A 20,129-nucleotide genomic window follows, 5' to 3' on the forward strand; every position below is an offset into this window, starting at 1 on the left:
CAAAAGTTAAATTGTACAAAATTCTTACTGTTCAGAATTAGGTACAACATTGCTTATTGCTAGATTAAAGTTGTTCTTTATATTTGTATCAATTACCAAGTTTTTAAATTTATTTATTTATTTATTTATTTATTTATTTATTTATTTATTTATTTTATTGATGTTTTGCTTGCATGAATGTCTGTGTGAAAGTGTCAGATCCCCTAAAACTGGAGTTAGAGACAGCTGTGAGCTACCATATGGGTTCTGGGAACTGAACTCAGATTCTCTGGAAGAGAAGCCAGTGTTCTTAACCAATGAGCCACTCTTCAGCCTAAGGAGTAATTTTTTGTTTAAAACACTTGACCCTCTTGTTTCACATGTTATTACCGAGAGGTTCTGTCAAAAAACAGATGAATAGGTCATTTTCCTAAATTAATTAAAATCAAAATTGGTGACCCAAATACTTTGATAAACGTCTTTAGACATGTGTTAGCTATATTAGCTTGGTTGCTTTATTTTGCTGGTACAAACCATAAATATATATTGTATCAGCAAAATATTTTATTATGCCAATATTTCCATTTTAATGTGATCAGTCTAAGAATGTTCTTATATGGCTATGTAGTCAATAAATAGAATTATTATTGTGAAAAAAAATATATTTTATAAGAAATAATAAAATATTTTCATTGATCTCCTGTTTGATTAGGGAAAACCATGAGGATGAATGAATATTTGCTCTAGGCAAAGTTTGCCATAAATGCCCAAAAGTACTTAGTCTTCATTATTTTTGACATCTTAAGCACTAAATAAAGTAATTCCTATTTTGAAGATAAACTGTTAGAAGCTTTGAGAAGACAAACAATACCAATCTTAAACTATATTATTAATAATTACTTTTTAAAAACAGGATCTGACTATGTTGCTATGACTGGCCCAGAAATTACTATGTTGATCAGTCTGACCACAAATTCAAAGAGATCCTCCTATTTCTGCCTTCTAAATGCTGGTATTAAAGACATAAAAATTGGACACTTTCAATCATGATAATCTTTAGGCTTATCTTTAAAGGAAAATAACATCATAATTGTTGCTCTTGTGACTTCACAGCAGCTGTTGTTACCTGCATAAGACCTAAGTAAGACCTAGCCAGTCAAATATCCAACATGTTTAGGAAAGGGGGCTCATGAGTCCCACACTAGCCATGGAGGTTTTAGCAGTTGATAGCTGCTGGAGAGGGGAGAGACACTCTTCTTCAGAGGTGTGCCCCATGGTAGGTTATCCATCCTCCAGTGGACTGGTCTATACCCATGCACATATGGGCAGCACTAATTGAGTTCAGTGAGTTATTTTTCAAAAAAGAAAGAAGAAAATGATGTAAAAGGAAACTGCTAGTTCATTTTCCAGCGGCCCAGACCCAAATAATCACATAGAAACTATATTAATTATAACACTGCTTGGCCAATAGCTTAGGTGTATTCCTAGCTAGCTCTTACATCTTAAATTAACCCATTTCTAATAATCTATATATCACCATAAGGCTGTGGCCTACCAGTAAGGTTTCAGTAGTGTCTGTCTCCTTCAGCAGCTACATGGTGTCTCCCTGACTCTGCCTACTCTCTCTATATATCTGGCTATATTTTGCCCTGCCAGAGGCCAAGCAGCTTCTTTAGTAACTAATGGTAATAAAACATATTAACAGCACACAGAGGGGAATCCCACATCAACTGCACAAACAATTACCTTAAACAAGAAAAGAAATACACATGCACAGTCTATCAAAATTGACCTTAAATTTGTATCAATAGACCAAGATCTATACCAATGTAAATTATTCATCTCTATGTCATAGCTCCCTTATTTTTTAAAAAAGAGATTGGCTATGACCATTAACGATTTATACCCAACCCCTTTTAAATGAAAACAAACATTTTTAAACAATCATGAGAATTTGGATGTTGTTTTCTCCAAACTGCTTCCTGCTGTTAGGTGAAGTATTTTTAGAGCTCAAAGAGAACTTTCGGGGGGTTCTTGTTCCACCAAGCCACATTAGCCTGGTTCTCATCTTTGGTGGAAACAAAATCAGAACCTCTTTCCAAAGTAGCATATTCTTAGACTCAAATTTTGAAGTCAAGATACATTTAAAATAAATACGTTGATTTAGCTTATCAGCTCATACAATGAAATATCTCCCTGTATTTAGTTCATTCATAGTGAAAAAGTTCAAAGAAAACAGCCCTGACTCTCTGTATATATTCTATCTTTACTTGACTTATTTTTTAACTCTATTACTTTTTAATATTTATTTGTTTTAAGGAGACCACTTGTTTTTCCTGGCTACCCAGAACTGAAATAACCACACAGAAACTGTACTAATTAAATCACTGCTTGGCCCATTATCTCTAGCTTCTTATTCGCTAACCCTTACATCTCTATTAATATGTATATTACCATGAGGTTGTGGTCTACCAGCAAAATTTCAGCAAGTCTATCTCTGGTGATTGTTCCACAGTCTCTCTCTAACTCTGCCTTCTTACTACCAGCATTCTGTTTAGTTTTCCCCACCTAGCTCTAGCTATGTTCTGTTATTATCTTTACTCCTTTAATCTATGATTGTCTGTACTCTTGTCTATACTCTTTTTCTTCTCTATCCCAAGCCTATATACATTTCTTAAACATTTGTGATCTGCTCAGAGGTTTGAGGTTTGTTTTTGTCTCTTTATTGCATATCTGTAATCATATTCTGACCAGGAACACCTTTTTATTTTTTAAATGCTAAGCGGACATAGCTAGGACCAAAACCATGGCCCTGTCTATTGAACTCACATTGTCCAACATGATGGAGGCATTTTCACAGCCTCTGAGAGTCATGCTTAGCACCCGAACTCTAGGGATGCAGCGGGTCTACATAGCCCTGAAGTAATTTGTGACGCAATGCTCAAAGACCCTACTTAAATGCTCCATAACTGGACCAGCGTGAATTAGGAGAGACACAGTTTTTGCTGCTAATGCTGAGTAAGAAATTTTTCTTTTAAATGAGCAAGCAAACAGAGTCCACCTGAGACAATGCTGCTACCAAGAAGCCATATTCTTTTTTTCCGTCTAGAATCTTTAAAAAAAAAAAAAAAAAAAAAAACAAAAACAAAAAAAAAACCTGTCTCTAATCTACATGGGACGTAGCAAAGGACAAGATCTCCTGAGTAAATTGGGAGCATGGGGACCATGGGGGTGGGTTGAAGGGGAGAAAAGAGGAAAGGAGGGGAGCAGAAAAAAATATATAGCTCAATAAAATCAATTAAAAAAAAGAAAAAAAACTTTCTCCAACTATTGTGGAAATTCTTGCCACAATGGTGCCATTTGTAAATAGAGAATGCTCATTCTTTGAGTTTGTAAAAACATTTTTAGACAGATTAAGCAGTATCATTATCATCACTCTGCTTTGGCTTTTGTTCTTTCTTATGAAGAAATGCACTGTATCAAATCAAGCTCATATTGGAAATTTATTCACATAAAAATGTTCATCATGAATTTTGAATTAAAAATAGGCTTAGCCTAATGTTTGAAATCACCATCTCTCAATATGGTGCAATACTGATTATAATGAAGACCTTAGTCACCAAGTTAGATTATCTTCAATACACTTTGATTATTAGGTTACAGATTCATAAAACATATTCATTTTATCTAATTTTCCATCACAATATTTTAAAGTGTTTTCCAGAATAAAAATGATCTATTTTTACTCTTGTCTCCTCTTCATTCATATTAGCAGAATAAAATTAAGAATCTTGAAACTTATGTCTTTTAATTCATAAAGTTTTCTCCCTTACAGGATCATTATTATGTTCCCTTCACATTTTAGTTGGGAAAATTTGGTCTTGCAATATGCATGTGTCTAATTCATCTACTAGAAAACTAGTAGAAAAACATTTTGAAGTGGAGGTTCAGTACATAGTCTTTAAATTTTTTTCCTTTGAGTATGATAAGGAAAAGATATCCTAAATTTCCAGCACTGTAGGAATTGTATAAAATTTGTGAATTAGGTATTAAGTTAAAAATAAGAAACTACTGGCATTCCATGGAAGACTATTACATAATTATTCCTTTTATGAGCACTATTTTTGTTGATAAAACAAACAGTTCTCATACACTGAGTGAGTGAGTACAACTTGGAACTACAGGGGAACTTTCTGCTATGGATGAAAAATAAGTAACTTTATCACATTTAATAATAAAAAAGTGCAATTTGTTATTCCTCTTTTTATTCAATAAAAATGGTACTTTGTGCCTGTTACATGCCATGGACGGCTATCTCAAATTTGGAAATGTAACAGTGAAAAATTGAAATTTCTTTTTCTATTTCTGGAGCTTATATTTTCTTTAAGCCAGCTAGGTAATGAGCTAACTGCCTTACTAACTTACCTAACTGACTTAAATAAAACAAGTTATGTGCATCAGAAGGAAGAAGCAGGACTGTGACACATTGTTCCTGCCTCGTCTTCAGATTATTGAGAATAGAAAGGGTAATAATTTGAAACTTGAAATTTTACTGAAAAAACATGGGGAGTAATTATTGGAGGAGGGCAGACTGTTTGCTATGTGGGATGAAACAGACAGAAAGAAAACAAAGAAAGTCATTGTCTCTCTAGTAGAGAGATCTCTATGTATTGGAAAGAGAATGAAGCAGGAGAGAGAGTTACTATAAATGAGGGGGTATATCTTAAAATGAACTGCAGGGCAGCACAGATTTTCATTTTCTTTAAAATGCACTGAGGCCGGGCGGTGGTGGCGCACGCCTTTAATCCCAGCACTTGGGAGGCAGAGGCAGGCAGATCTCTGTGAGTTCAAGACCAGCCTGGTCTACAAGAGCTAGTTCCAGGACAGGCTCCAAAACCACAGAGAAACCCTGTCTCGAAAAAGCAAAAAAATAAAATAAAATGCACAGAGGAATGTTTTGCAAAATTTTACAAAGAAGTATAACTAGGTTTGTTAAATAAAACCTGTTACATGAAGAATGGAATATAGAATGACCCATATCCAAGAGAAGAGTTTTCAATCAACTGCCATACAACCAATGATATGGTGTGTCAATTAGTATGAAAAGAATGAACTCAAAAAGTGGAATCAGGAGGCATACAAGCATTAGAAGTCCTCATTAATACACTATCTGATATAGGTGTGTGTATGTGTGTGTGTGTGTACGTGTTTCTCTGTGTGTGTGTGCATGTGTGCATACCTACATAAGGAATGGAAGAAGAATGACTCCTTGAACAATTTTTATATGATGGTACCAGGTACTATCATGAAAGAATAAAGACGAGGACAACTTTGTGACAAAAAGACCTTAATATTGGTCATATGAAATCCAAGATATTGAAGATATGAAGTAGAATGTCAATGTAGGGCTAAAGTCCCAGGAGAGCTTGGTGCTAAAGCATGACTTTCTTGGGGCACAGCATGAAGGAAGAGCTAGAAGTCATTAAGTTAGAAGAAAATACACAGCTAGGATACTCATTTTGAGTGAACTGACTATATGTTGAGACTAGAAAGTTTCAGGTGCGGTATACAGCTGAGTAATGGCTAGTGGGAGTAAAATATAGAAAACGTTCCAAAAGACAGAGTGAGGCATGCATAGTGCAAAAAAAAGATTTTATCCAATTATTTAACAGTAATGATTTTAGAATGGATGATTGTGTGGTGGAAAGACAAAATATATGACAGAAAGTTTTGGCATAATAATTCTACTGGCCAAAGAATTACAATGACTCAAAATTTGTGAGATTCAGGAGGCTTTTGGCAGATTAGATAATTTCAATTGCCAACAGCCTCCTGAATCTCACAAAGAATTGTACTTTGTAGTAAAGGAGATCTATTGTAATCACTGATGCAACCCTCTTGTACTTTATGGGAATCTAATTCAACTTTAACATTAGTGGTATTGAAAGAGAAACACTTCATGAATGTGTTTTAGTATTTTAGTATTATGTCAAATGACTTTATACTTCTGTTTTTTATTTCATTTTATTTTATTTTTTTTAAATTTCCGCCTCCTCCCCGCCGCCTCCCTTTTCCCTCTCCCTTCCCCCACTCCCCTCCCCCTCTCCCTCCCTCTCCAGTCCAAAGAGCAGTCAGGGTTCCCTGCCCTGTGGGAAGTTCAAGGTCCTCCCCCATCCATCCAGGTCTAGGAAGGTGAGCATCCAAACAGGCTAGGCTCCCACAAAGCCAGTACATGCAGTAGGATCAAAACCCAGTGCCATTGTCCTTGACTTCTCAGCAGCCCTCATTGTCCACCATATTCAGAGAGTCTGGTTTTATCCCATGCTTTTTCATTCCTAGTTCAGCTGGCCTTGGTGAGCTCCCAATAGATCAGCCCCACCATCTCAGTGGATGGGTGTCCCCCGCACCATAGAACCTTCATCTGACTTTATACTTCTAATAACTACTGTCTGTTCTGGTTCCTTTCATGGCAAACACCTTTAATCCCAGAACTCCAGAGGCAGAGACAGGCAGATCTTTATGAGTTTGAGGCCAGCCTTATCTATAGAGTATGTTCTAGGAAAGCCAGGGCTACACAGAGAAATTCTGACACTCCTCGCCAGAAAAAAGTAGAGGAAAAAATGTAAACTCTGCAGCAAAATAAATAACTAAATAAATACATCGTTACAAAATTAAAATTCTGTTGCAACTTAAAGTTTCTTAACTTTGAGCACAATGGAAAATACAAACCTTTTTAGTTTTTTATATCAGTTGGAAACAAATTATAATAAGGCACTGTGTATTTCTTACTATACTAATCTATACCAATAGTGAACCTGTCTCCTTTTGGTATATGTTTTAACAGGCTATAACTAATGCTTTCATAAGATGGCCTGACTCAAACCCCCCCCCCCAAAAAAAAGATGGCTTCATCACGAACCCAAAGATTAGAAGTCAAAATTCAATTTATTGCTAAAGAAATGACTTGCCCAATGTTCAGTTTACTGTTTAAGGTAAACAATAGGCATTTTATAGTTCTGACATCAACTGTCATCCTATAAAATAACTATACAAAGATACTCAATAATATCACCATACTTTATCTGTACACATACACATAATTTTACGCCTTTTTAAATCTATGTTTTTTTTTTTTTTTTTTTTTTTGTGAAATTGCCTCATGAGGACTAGGCTGCCTAGAACTTCCTATATAGGCCAAGGCCAAGAATAGTCTTAAATTCCTGGTCATCCTGCCTCTCGCTCCTGAGTGCTGGGATTGCAGGAAGGCAACATCTTGCTAGTGATCTACTAATTCATTTATGTAAAAATCAAATGTTTGCTTTATATTTGAAACTATATAAACTATAGGAATATCAAAGGGAGTAAAGTAACTTTTAAATAATGTTTGGCAAAGGTTTTTATACAACTTCTAAAGAAAACTTCATTAATAAAGTTTTCTGTGGTGATAGTCTTTTATATATTTTAAAGAGAAATCACTTCAATTTTCATTTGCGTATTTTAAGTGCATTCATAGATTCCATATATATATATAATATTTATGTTAAATGGGAAAGAATAAAATTATTTCTATAAATAAACACTGGTTTTAAAGTGTCTGTTGATAGTAAACATATGTGATGTTCTCAAGTCTTTCTTAAGTTTAGCAGAGTCAGCTCTTTCTCTGTGGGTTGTTGACTAAATTCTCCTTTGTGACATTAGGATAATCAGGGCCATCCCTGCTTTCTTCTTTTGTCCACCCATGGAGGCCTTCTACTGATGTTAAATGAAAAGAGAAATTCTATGAGTTTGCATTCTGTCGTACAATGATCAAATATTTAAAATAAGGTGTATCCTGATCAGGTTTATGGGAAGGTCATTCGCCATCCCAAATACGTTGTATTGATTTATGTATTGAGGGACCAACTGATCTGTAAAGTTACATTTTTGTCCTCCCCAGTGACTCCTGTCAGAAGGTGAATTTTCGGACCCTTGTCACAGCTCTATGGCTAAAATCCAGCTGGGGTAAATGGCTTTGAAAACACCCTTAGTCAACAGACATTTTTCCCTTTAATTGTATTATGCAGCATTAGCAACACATATTCATAATTAATAAATGCACTCACAAGGTTTAAAAGAAAGGAGAAAAGGCAAAGCAGATGTGGGGAAATCTGTTGCTCTCATTCTTTGTTTCCCAAGATTGTGTTTCTCTGGTGGAATGTGTTATTACTGGATTCTTCTGTGTCTTCTTAACGTTTGTGGACATGCAAGCACATTCCAGTATGTTTATTTTCTTTTTGCCCTTTATTAACACAATTCTCCACCACACACTGAGACTCCCTCTTCCTCAGACTCGTGTCTAACAGCATTTCCCTTCTTTGTATTTGTTCTCACATAATTGAAACTATTTTTCTGGTTGTGCTGTCTGAGTTCTTTATAGAAAATTTTCTGGACATCTTAAACATGGTTAAAAAAAATCTTTTTAAAATATTTCATACTCCTAAATATGCTATAAAGTACTCAGGATCAATATAATGTGCAGTCTATAGTTGAGGAATAATAAAAGTGAATTATTAAATGATAAAATATCTCTTTTATTTAATATAAATAAATACAACTAGAACTGTTTGAAAATAATATAATGAATATATAATATATTTGGTATCAATTAACCAAAATTAAATTAAATATTGTACAAAAATCACTTTTTAGAAATTAGCCTTTTATTAAAAGGAAATACTGAAGTTCTGTTTCTTTAGTACCTTGCAGTGTAAATAATCGCTTGAATGTCTTTGGCCTAAATTATATTTCATATACAATGCAAGCTCTCATAATAGTGACTTGTACTAATTATCATATTCTGTTTGTAATTGCATAATATTTGGAGAAATTCAACCTGAACCGTGTCCATCAATAGATGTAGAGTAACTCTGTGCTTTAGACACACTTCATCTTTGATATCTCTGTCCTAATGTTCAACTGTTATTGACTAAGGACATCCTTCTCACTTCAAAAATTATCCATTTTCAAGGATAAATGATATTACAGGGCCTAGATCATCATATCTATGCACACCAACATTAGAAATGAGGAAAATGTGATTGAGCCCTACTTAAAACCTCCAGAGAATTCCACATCACAAAGAAGTGGGCTTCACCGAGTTGAACATAGGTGCATTTGAAAATATGGTAGCTGAGAAGCGGCACATTCCTGATAGCTGAGGGATGCAAATAGATTTCCATTTATGGTCCCCTGGGTAAAGAGTTGGCCCTGAACTCTTGATAGCTCCCACTGTGCTGTCCTGTATCTCACCAATACATATCACATCCATTAAAAACAAATGCAGTTTTTTAATTAAAACACACATTTATTTTTTAAAATAATAACTTTTGTAAAATCATTCTCATAGGGGCACTCAATGTGCATTATGCTTTGAGAAGACTGTATTTGTATCTTATCAGTTTGTTTTCACAGAATAAAGGGAGAGACTTGCAGGGAGGGTGAACTTAACATGAATACAATGAGAAATTGTGCTTTTCATAGGTAAACAAAAGTTGTCAAGTACATTGTGTTTCAGTCATTCTGGCGATGCAAGATCAGTTTTCTCTAGATTTGAAAGCGTGGTCTTCTAGCATTTGCATTCAGAGAAAGTGCTGAGCTGTGCTCATTGCTTCCCCTCTCCTGTTTAGCTGTCAAAACACAGTGGTGCTTTGGGGGATTTACAGTAGATGAGGAGTGAGACCGCTCCATGTTAGCTGTGGCATTCAGAAATCATTTGGTGGTGGGGAGGAGAGAATCTGTAAGTCTTTGGTACAGAGTTTGGCTGTGTAAGAGCTTTTTTTTTGTTCTCATCAGCCAATTTAAAAATAAACATGGTACATTCTGAGTTAGGAAACACATCCAGCCCCTTGTCATGTAGTCATCAAATTGTACATTTCCTGAAGAATCTCAGATGTCAGACTGCATCTGCTTTAGCAACATTCATGAGAGCATAGAGGAATGATATTTTGCGATGTGGACATATGCAAATCTCAGTATTGGATGGGTCGTATTCAAGACTCTGCTGACATGTGGCGCTTGATTCTCGACGTAATAGAAATTCAAAGCTCATCGGATACAGTTTGGTGCGTTCCCTGGTTTTGTACAACAGACAAAAGTAACAAGTCTATTCCCCAAATTTTCACTTTTAAGTAAAAGGATAATCATTTTCCTTACATGTCTTCTCATTAGCAGACATTGAGACAGTGATTATAAAATGTTAAATTAATGAAACAATAGATGTTATCAATCAATATCAATTCAAACTGCAAGTCCAAGGAGCATTATGCTATATGTCTCTCTCATTCAAAATCTGATAGTCTCATGTGCAGGTGAGAAGATAAAGCAAGAGTAGTTTAAAGTAACATGGGTTCTTGACAAGGAAGGTTAACCTTGACCTTCTCTTTTCAACCCTCATTTCATCAGCAGGGGTGAGATTACTTTGAGACCCTGCCAATAGGTAATAAATAACACATAAATTCCAGGACACCCTTGCACTGTAGGGTGCCCTAATGTGTAATAATCCTTAGACTATTGAGTTTATAACTCATGACATCTGGCAGTTACTTGGCATTGTAATTCATGGAGATCATGCACATCAGAATGCACCATGGGAGAGAATATAATAGAACAATAATTCCGTGATGCTGTCGGGATAGGTTAACATGACAGCGAGATACTGCGGAGGCTGTGCACCTCTGTGAACTGAGCAGCATTGGAATGCTGTAAAAGCCTATGCTTTCAGTTAGGACCAACAACGTGGGAGGAGAGACATAACATATTGTGATCCTGCATAAAACAACACATTAATATTTACTTGACCCTGCTCTGCATTCCCTTCATTCAAATGAACAGATGCGGAGATAGGAGACAAAAGAATCCCGGACTTTGAATTTAAACATATTATTTCTATACATAAACTTAGAGTCATATTTAAATATCTCTAATGAATTAATTTTTATAAATATACATAAATTATAATTGTGTCCCTCATATTTTTTTGATTTATTTTCTATGGTCAAAGAATAATTGGGGAGTGGTGGAGAAAAACACCTAAGTAGTGGGCATAGAATATTGACCACCAACAGCCTGCAAGCAACCACTCTGGCACCTGCACCTTCTCTGCTTTGGCAAAAGACTTGAGACTCATGGAATAGAAACCAGGTTGAAAAACTCATATCAGACAGATGGCCACTTGTAATTATCCTGTCAATGTAAATTCTGTTTTAAAACCTAGTTTGTTTATTTCCTCGTTTATTTATTTCTTCCCAAACCCACATTTTATAAAAGTAATAGGAACTAATGAGAAGTGCCAACAAAAGCTGGACTCTCCTTTGGGCACTCTTGAGCTGTCTTATTTGATACTCAGTTTGTCTTTGTAGCTATAGACAAAAAGTAGCTATATACTAAAAGTGCTATTATTTTCTAATGTTCAAAGCTATTGGTATTTTCGCTGCCCTCAATCTTCTGTGGAGAAGTGCTCAGACAGTCACTCAGGGAGAACAGATATTTAATGGGATGTAAATTTTGTTCTGAAGTAATGCATCATCCAAACACATTTTGTTTAATATCAATGCTTCTATATGCTATCTTCCTCTTGCCATAATGTAACTAGTATAATTTCTAATGTGTCAAGTTTTTATTTAGAACTTCCTGTGATTCTGCTAACATTCATACCTCATGAACAATATTGTAGACATGGAATCTTTAATGGAAAAATAAAAGAAAAACTGATTAAACATTAATTAACATCAAACCACAACTTCCTCATAAGCTCATGGGTAGGGTATGCAGATCCTTGTCAAATATCAGATGCTAGGCTTTCCAAAAATAGGACTTCCAAGTGTTGAAGTTATGCCAAGTGCTGGCTCCTTCACAGCAAAGCGAAGGAAATGATTGCCAGAGACAGGCCTGGAGTCTGCCGTGGTCAGATGTCACCAGTTTGCAGTGCCACATGTGATCCAAGAGTTTATGAATGATCTCAACACTTGGTCCCCAAGGAGAACATATGCATTACAGAGGTTACGGATACAAATTACAGAGCGCGCAATGTTTCCATGCAATTTCTAAGAATCCTTCAGCAAGTTTTAAACATTAATGGAAAACATTAAGGAAGACTTGGCACTCTTCGCAAGACTTCAAATTATACTGTGGGTGAGGACAGAGCAAGGCTAAAAAAAGGAGCGAAGAATAAAGACTTGGCTAGAAGCTTGGCGCTGGCCATTCCTCCTGTGTGAATTGTGTGTTTGTGTATTTCATTCCCAGTAGAATTCCAGACTTCACAAAGTGCTGTGACTTGAAAATGAGCAAGTCACAGGGCATCCTTGTTTATTCAACATGCTCCATTTCATACTGCTGCTTTATCTGCATCATTTGCTGAGTGAATTTGCTTATACAAGGCGTTATTTCTGGAGGGGGGGGAGGGCTGGGATTGTCAGCCTGCTGCAGGGCTGCCAGGGTGTCAGTTTGCACAGCAGTAACAGGATGTTTCCCTACTGAGCAATTTCTTTCCCATTGCCCTTCTGTGCCTGAGAAGCCACTTATAATTTGTTCCCCAAATATAAGATTGTGTGCTGTATGTGCTTGGTAGCTGACCTGTCCTTTCTAGTCATGTTAAATGTGACTGTGTTGAATATAATAAAATATTTCTTGGAATGACAAATCCTTTGAAGGCTCGTTTTTTAGGAAAGTATAAGAAAAATAGGAATCACTGTGCTGTATTATAGTGGGAAGCTTTGTGTTGTAAAGAAAAACTGACTTTAATAGTAAAGGAAACTTAACCAGGAAGTTCATAGTTGGTGCTGTGTACAGGGCTGATTTGCCCAGGCATGCCACCAAGCAGCAATATCTTCCTCGCTCCTTCATAAGCTTCATCCCACATAGAGCTTCCTTACCTTCAAAGCATGTCTACCCGCAATGACCTTGGAGAAACAGAAAGCTTTTCTCACAGATGTAAGAAGAACCCAGTGATTCACACATGTTGGAAGGTGTTGACCCACCATATGATGGGATATGGTGGTGGTGATTAAGAAAATACTGTGCCTCATTTACGAGTATTCACTAGTGGTGATTGATTAAGAAAATACTGTGCCTCAGTATTCACTAGTGGTGATTAAGAAAATACTGTGCCTCATTTATGAGTATTTACTAGTGGTGATTAAGAAAATACTGTGTCTCATTTATGAGTATTCACTAGTGGTGATTAAGAAAATACTGTGCCTCATTTGTGAGTTAGTGGTGATTAAGAAAATACTGTGCCTCATTTATGAGTATTCACTAGTGGTGATTAAGAAAATACTGTGCCTCATTTATAAGTATTCACTAGTGGCCATTCCATATGTTTTCTGTAGTTGATTGAGATTTGTTATTTTGTCTGATAATCTATGTCATCATTGTTGGTACTTGCACAAAATCTGCTGTTTTCTTAATATCACAAACTGTCTGCATTTTATATTAGACAAAGTGAGGAGTCAAAACAAAGGCACTATCCATTAAATCCAAGCAACTAAAAACTTTTCTTTTCATTTTAAAATTAAAATGAAAACACTACAATCTACACTAAATGATAGAAAGATTGCAATATACATTTTTGGATTTATAGTTCAATCAACCAATGAGTGATACATGATTAATTCTTGAGTGGCACTTGCAAAAGGAACTATTGGAAGAATATCTTCTCCAGTTTATACTTTTTAAGTATAAAAAGAATTTTCCTGTGAAGGAGTTGGGAACTGACAATGATCAGTTGCATTCAGGAGAAATGAATAAACAAAAGTAGAGAACAAAGAGGTAGCCAAGAAGTACTTCTGACAGGAAGAACTTCATTGCTCTAGTGCGAACTGATAATGTTGAATTAGTTGTTCCTCTGTATACCTAGGATAGGAGAGTTATAGGTATATTTGTTGCAAGCCTGGAGATACAATTAGAGACATGGTTCTAAGCAATACCTGAAATTGTCTTAACAGACAACTTTAACCTTATGGTAGTATGAATCAGAATCAATCACATAGGTTCATGTATTTGAATGTTGAGTCACCAGGGAGAGGAACTGTTCAAAAGGATTAAGAGGACTGGGATATGTGGCCTTGTTAGAGGAAGTGTATCACTGGGAGTGGGATTTGAAAATGCTTTCACCACTTGGAAGTCAGAGACTGGAGAATCTCTGAGTTTAAGCCCAGCATGGTCTAATGAGAGTGTTCCAGGACATCTAGAGATGCACAGAGGATTCTTGTCTGGAAACACACAAACAAACAAATATAAAAAGTAAATAAACAAAACCAAATAAATGATGTCTGGTGATCATGAAAAAAAAAAAAGAAAGAAAAAAAAAGCTTGTATCAGCCAGGATTTCTCTCTCTCTCTCTCTCTCTCTCTCTCTCTCTCTCTCTCTCTCTCTCTCTCTCTCTCTCTTCTCTCTCTTTCTCTGCCTGAGATCAAGGTGTAAAGTTCTCAGATACTACTCCGGTACCCTCTGTGTGCTGCCATACTTCCTCCCATGATGATAATGGATAAAGTCTTTGAAATTGCAATCAAGTCCCCAGTTAAATGCTTTGTCTTTTGAGATTTTTCTTGGTCATGGTGCCTCTTCACATCACTAGAACAGTGATGAAAACAAACTTCTAAAAAGTGAACAAAAATTGATAAAATCTTTTTGTTTCAGGAAACCTATAATAGCTACAATGAAGAGTTTAAAGTCATCAGACATTTTTTTTTTTTTGGTAATTTAAGGAAGATAGAAGCCTTCTGATTTGACCATAATGGAGATAAAAGAAGTAGAGCAGAAGGTGTGGGCTACTAGTTACCCCAATGACTGTCAAGGTTATAGAGTTAGACACACGGGGTGTGGATCCTGCACATATTTAGCACAAGTTCAAATCACCTACAGGAAAACATAATGACATGGTTGGTATGCAAAATGTCCTCAACAAATTGTTACTATTACTGTTGGTAAATTATCTTTAAAATAGAGATTAAGAAATTATCTTCGTGTGTTTCTTTTCCTCAGTCCATGAAAAATGGTAGCAATATAAAACAATTCTGAGCAAATCACAACTGTTGAACACTTATCTACTTGTGATTGCTTGAAAAAAAATCTTCACAAGATTGGTTCCACCAGCATCCAGTTGTAGAATAGTTGGATCACAGGAGCCACACAATTCCCTAAAAATTTATATCTAGTCGGTGGGTGAAGGGAGGGAGAGAGGTTTTTGTAATGATATAGCTATGAGTGTGGTAAAAAAAAATGTTTCTGTGAACAAACCATTGTTTTCCTGTAAATAACAATAATGAAAGTCATGGTGGCATATACATGTGCACATATGAGTGCACACTGACACCCCCCTCTCTCTCACACACACACAGTACACTCCCAATCAAACAACACCCAAAGACTAGAAAATAAAAGAGGAGTTAGTTGAGAATGGAAAGGGATTAGCAGGGAAGGGAAATGGAAGAAACAGGGTAATGGACAGAGTGAATACATTAACTACAGGCATGAAAATATCAAAATGAAATCCATTATTATATATAATGAACATATGCTAATAAAATACGATGTTTCTACAGTAAAGAATATTCTGGAAGCTGGCGTTGTAGCTGAGTGATTGTTAGCATGTGTGAGGTCTTGAGTTCCATTCTCAGCGTTAAAAATGGCAATACAGCCCATAATTTCCTGGTTTGATTCTATGCAAGACAGAAAGCACTCTCTTTCTAAGTGCTGTGGTTCATTGAGATTTCATATTGGAAGTTAAACTGTGTGCTTGAAACTTGAACCCAGGTTTCTGTGGAGAAATCAGTGGTGGCTGCGGTGCAACTTTCACGGCCCTCGTACAATCTGCACACTGGGTGATGTTCTGCATTCAGCAAGCACAGGTTCAGTGTTCTCTTCTTACCTTTGGCTTGGGACCGCTGTTATTCAAGCTTATTGTTATAATTCCTTTTTAGATTACCATTCTCATGAGCAATATAGTTTGTTTAGGATGGCTTTCTCTATTCACTGGTCTGCATGACTACTTCTATCAATAACATTTTCAGACTTTACACTGCTAATGCCCTCACTGGAGATCCTGGGTGTACTGTTTCAGAAATGTAATCTTTCAAAAGTCCATTTCTTGTTCAGGATCACCTTATTTTTATTGCTAATTTATTTTAATGACCTAAGACTGAACTATCTGGATGATGATTCTAGACTAGGTTATAAAAATAAAAACCAGAGAAGGGATTAGCTAAGACAAAAGAGATAAGAGGTGGTTAGTCCAAAAGAGAGAGAGAGAGAGAGAGAGAGAGAGAGAGAGAGAGAGAGGTGAGTCAGAGGAGACAAATATGCAAGCTATAAAATAATAAACTGACATGGAGTATTTATAGGATATTATAAAAGTATCCTGCTGTTGTGTACACACTAGGATGGACTTTGAAAGCAATTTGAGTCTTCAAATGTTGTGAGGCTGAGACTCTCTTCTATCGCTGATGACTGGGCAGAAGCTGCTATCTTTCTGCTTCAAACAGCTCTGACCACCAGTTAATGTGGGATGGACTAAAGGAGGACAACAGAGGTACATGGACTCTTGAGAGACTTGTACTCGGGAACCGTGAATTAACTTCTGTTCACCCCCAAGAGCACATTCATAACAGTCCAGAGCGAAGGTTCTGCCCAAGTCTAGGTTAGTGAACCAGTGAGATTATGGGGTTTCTTGAGGAGTGTGGGACACAAAAAGAAAAAGAAAGCTAAGTCACACACACACACACACACACACACACACTTCATTTCAGCAGGAGTCACCACTCCAGCAAGCTGCATTTCTGGAGCTCCTTATATGAGATCCTGGAGCATCTTCCCTCCCCAGCTTTTATAAAATCATGGGGAGCCTTGTGATTCTTACAATTTTCAAGCATTTCTTAAAAATTTCTGAGTTAAAGTATTTTTCTCTTTTTCTTGCTTTCATCATTTTTTAGTTACCTTACTTCTTCATGTAGGATTGAAGCCTCCTATTTTCCTACATGCAAATTTTTTTTAACACCAAATGGTCAGCCCTGAAAAAAAAAAAAAAAACAGATGTAAGAAAAATATAATACCGACTGAGCAGGTTGTACTTGTGTCTGTGTGTGTGTGTGCATCCGTGTGTGTAACAACACTTAACTAAAAAGAGGTGATTCATTTGAAAAAGATCAAAGAGGGGCATATGAGAGAGTTTGCAAGATGAAAAAGGTGATGGGAAATGATGTAATTATAGCCTCAAAATAACAAATTTATTTTTTTAAATATGTAAGTTACTTATTTCATTTACCTTGGGAGTTTTATTTTTCTTTTTCCTGAAAACTAAGGAAACTTCTTCCACTATAGAATGCTTCATTTTGGTGGCATGGACTCTACAACACACACCTACATAGGCAGCAAAAGAGGGGAAAAAATGAAAATTTCAGTCTGTTAAACTGTCCTGTCAGAAGTAATGGGCAGTTGCTTTAAGTTTAGCTTGAGTGAGACACGTTTTACCCCACAACTCGGAGCAAATGAACTGGTGTGACTGGGAACATGCGAGTTAGCTGCATTACATGCAAACCCCAAAGAGCATATTACAAGTTGAAGAGGGTACAGTACCAATTATACCATTATCTCACCCTACTCTCTGAGCGAACAGTCTGAAAGCCTAAAATTACAGATGATGTTAGATTTCTTGGCTTCATGTGCAAATTGGAGTCATTTTCCTTTTTTTTTTTTGAATGCATAAACACATGTTATATTGTTTCAGAGAAGCAGTCCTTATACTTTGTTATGATATTTTTCCTCATTTTGTTAACCAGGTCAAAGAGCTCTTTTACAAAATTTAAACTGTTACAAATGCATGTAAGACTGGTTCTGTGACTGCTTTGCAGTGATCTTTAGTACCATTTGAGCTAAGACTCTTTGCCATGTCATTAGGAGGCAAGATCTGGTGAAGGGCCTTCAAATGGCCAGATGTGCCATTTTGGAACAGATTGAGGGTCTGCCAAAACACCATTTGTTGCCAGGACCGGATATCATAGGGGCTTCATCACCCTGTTACCATATTTTTGCACTTCTTAGCATTGCATAAATAGGCAGCTGTTCTCTATTTGGAATATAAATGAGTCACCAGCTCGCTCTCCCTGAAGGATATACCTACAAGAGGGAACCCCAGTGTTAACCCTCTCATCCCCTGTATGAATGTCAAAATGTACACCTCCCTCTCTTCATTCAGAAGCCAGTCCTTATGCATAAATGTCACATGTCCTTTGCCTGTTAGACAAGAGGAAAAGAAAGAAAGAAAACCTGTGCACTTCTTAGTGCTAATGTGTACCACCTGTCCTTAGAAGAAAAGCATTAAACGAATCTGCTTCTAAGCTGATAGTGAACAATTTGGAACCTTTGCTTCTGTTCCTGCAATGAAAACAAACTTTTCTCTTACAGGGCAATGATTTCATTAAGATGAAAAACTGTGTTAAAAGATGTGTTATGAGAAGAAAGAGAGAAAAAAAAAACCTGAAAAGTTATTCACTTGTCTCTCTGGGGCTATTTTCAGAAGAGATTTTTTTCTTTTAATTTGGAGAATAAAAACTAACCTGGAGACTTCAAACAGCAAAGAAAAGGCTAGATGGATCTCATAATAATAGGATAGGGAGGGCAGACGTCTTAATATGATCATTAATGCCAATAGTTGTTCTCTCTTACAGACTATATGAGATTATCTAGTGACTATATATATATACATATATATATTCAGTTTTAGAAGATATATGTTATATACACATAGAAGATATATATGTTATATACACCTAGAAGATATATATGTTATATACACATAAAAGATATATGTGTTATATAAACATAGAAGATATAAATGTTATACACACATTTATTCATCTGTATGAACATGCATCATCATCATTTACATATAGAAACAGACATACCTCATGTGTGTACCTGTACTATAGATAATGGAGGAGTATATGCAGATAGTTAGATGATATAGATAGATAAATAGATAGACATATAGAAAGAGAAAGAAAGAAAGAAAGAAAGAAAGAAAGAAAGGTGATAGATATAAATTTTAGCTTTACATACTTTAAAATAAACTTTGTTTGCTAGATTGTACTATGTGCCTGAAATCAAAATACTTGACATATAGGAGAATCATAGAATCATTGATTTGAGGCCAACCTCGGCTACATAGTGAGACTGCCTCAAAGAAAACAAAACTAAACAAAACTAATCGAGTAAGAGAAAACAAAGCTTGTGAGTGTTGGAATGTCAAAGAAAAGGAAAATGAATGTGATTGGGAAACACGAATAGTGAAGGTAAACATCATGTTAGCTAATCTCAACTCCTATTTTGAATGATTTTACTAAAATAGTTAGGGCCACTGTTTGCCAGACACACTCAGTTCTTCTCCATCTGATAGGGCATGCAGGCTTCCCATCTTGCTAGGAGAAGAACGGATCACACTAATAGATGTGTGACATTTGGACATCTGACGCATGCCAGATTTTTGAAGGTTGTATCAGAGGTCCAACCTGCTGTTCTCCTTACTAATGAAAAGAGGGATGATTCAGGCTGCAACAGTGACATAAAGGGTATCTCTGTTCTGCATGTCATGCTTCCCAGATGTCACTTGGCAGGTGGGAATGCAGAGGGTTTTGAAACAAAACAATCAGACGTGGGTGCTAGGGCATTGCAAAAGTCAACAATAAGTTTGCTTAGTGAAGTGTGGAAAGCTGTGAGTCCACATTCATGTCATAAGCAAGAGAGCTTCTCAAAGTCCTCACTCCAGCTTGCTTCAGGGTTCAATTTATCTTAGACATTTATTGTAATGCACTCACGAACACATACCCATATACACTTTTCTTAATAGAAAGTAGATCTACATTATGCAAAATGTTTCATACCTTGCATGGTTATTACAGCTCAGAGTTATAACATAAATATCTTATTTCATTGATGTTTGATATATTATTTTTAAAATTGGATTTTAGAACCAATATATGTGAATGCCTCCCCCCAGTAACTCTTTCCCCATCAGTGAGCACTTAGGTTGGATTTGACATATTTTTCTAGTAGATATGGCTATGTGCACTAGAAATACCCAGCATTTATCACATGGCTAAGACTTGAAGTTAATGTTGGC

At 36.1% G+C, this 20,129-nt stretch overlaps 1 protein-coding gene across 9 annotated transcripts in view; it reads left to right on the top strand.

Annotated features, from left to right (window-relative positions):
• Robo2 (roundabout guidance receptor 2) overlaps positions 1–20,129 on the top strand; it is a 522,758-nt gene that overhangs the window by 338,909 nt on the left and 163,720 nt on the right. The gene's annotated exons all lie outside the window — the stretch shown is intronic.

Source organism: Chionomys nivalis, chromosome 3, assembly GCF_950005125.1.
Source record: "Chionomys nivalis chromosome 3, mChiNiv1.1, whole genome shotgun sequence".
NCBI classification, from domain to species: domain Eukaryota; kingdom Metazoa; phylum Chordata; class Mammalia; order Rodentia; family Cricetidae; genus Chionomys; species Chionomys nivalis.